We start from the raw sequence: 668 nt of genomic DNA, 5'->3' as shown, positions 1-668 counted from the left end.
TGACAGTGCTTTTGACAATCACTAATAATTTAGCATTCTCACAATTTATAGCATTCCACTTTTCAGCATTCCCACCAACCGTTCCTCAAGCCCCCAATTTCTGCGAGGGCCCTGGGCCCCTAAACTTATGAAGTTGAGTTAGAATCAGGATTTTTCTCATCTGAGGTTACAAGGAGATACCCAGTTCCTCCATCACTAATGACACAATTCTCAAGACTGAGCCTGGTTCTGAAGGCTCTCCTGATATATATCATGAACCAATTTATCAGTAGGTTATTGCTTGACATTTACAAATATCCCCAAAGCTTAGTAGCTGGAAATAACAATCCATTATTAGTAGAAGCCTCTTGAGGGCAAACTTGCACAGTTCAGATTTCTATTGGTCAAAGTCACAAGATCAGTTCATATGAAAGGGAAAATGAAACACTCCGTCTTCTGATGGGAGCAACTTCAAAGAATTTGTGGTTGTTTGTAATCTGTCACAGGATGTGCTGGGTCTTGGTCAAGGGTCCTGTTGTTTTTTTCTACTTAGATGTGTTTAATGGGTTGTGTGAGGATGCACCTACTCCTGGGTCTCTGCATGTGTGAAGCTCAGGAGGTGTATCATGGGAATATGAATGCAAATGGGCCGGTCCATTTAGTTAGAAAGAAAAAGCATTAACAAAGAA

The sequence above is a fragment of the Marmota monax genome, unplaced genomic scaffold, assembly GCF_021218885.2.
Source record: "Marmota monax isolate L192 unplaced genomic scaffold, Marmota_monax_Labrador192_F-V1.1 WCK01_AAM20220418_F8-fsc00021, whole genome shotgun sequence".
NCBI lineage: Eukaryota > Metazoa > Chordata > Mammalia > Rodentia > Sciuridae > Marmota > Marmota monax.
Note: the sequence above shows the minus strand (reverse complement) of the source record.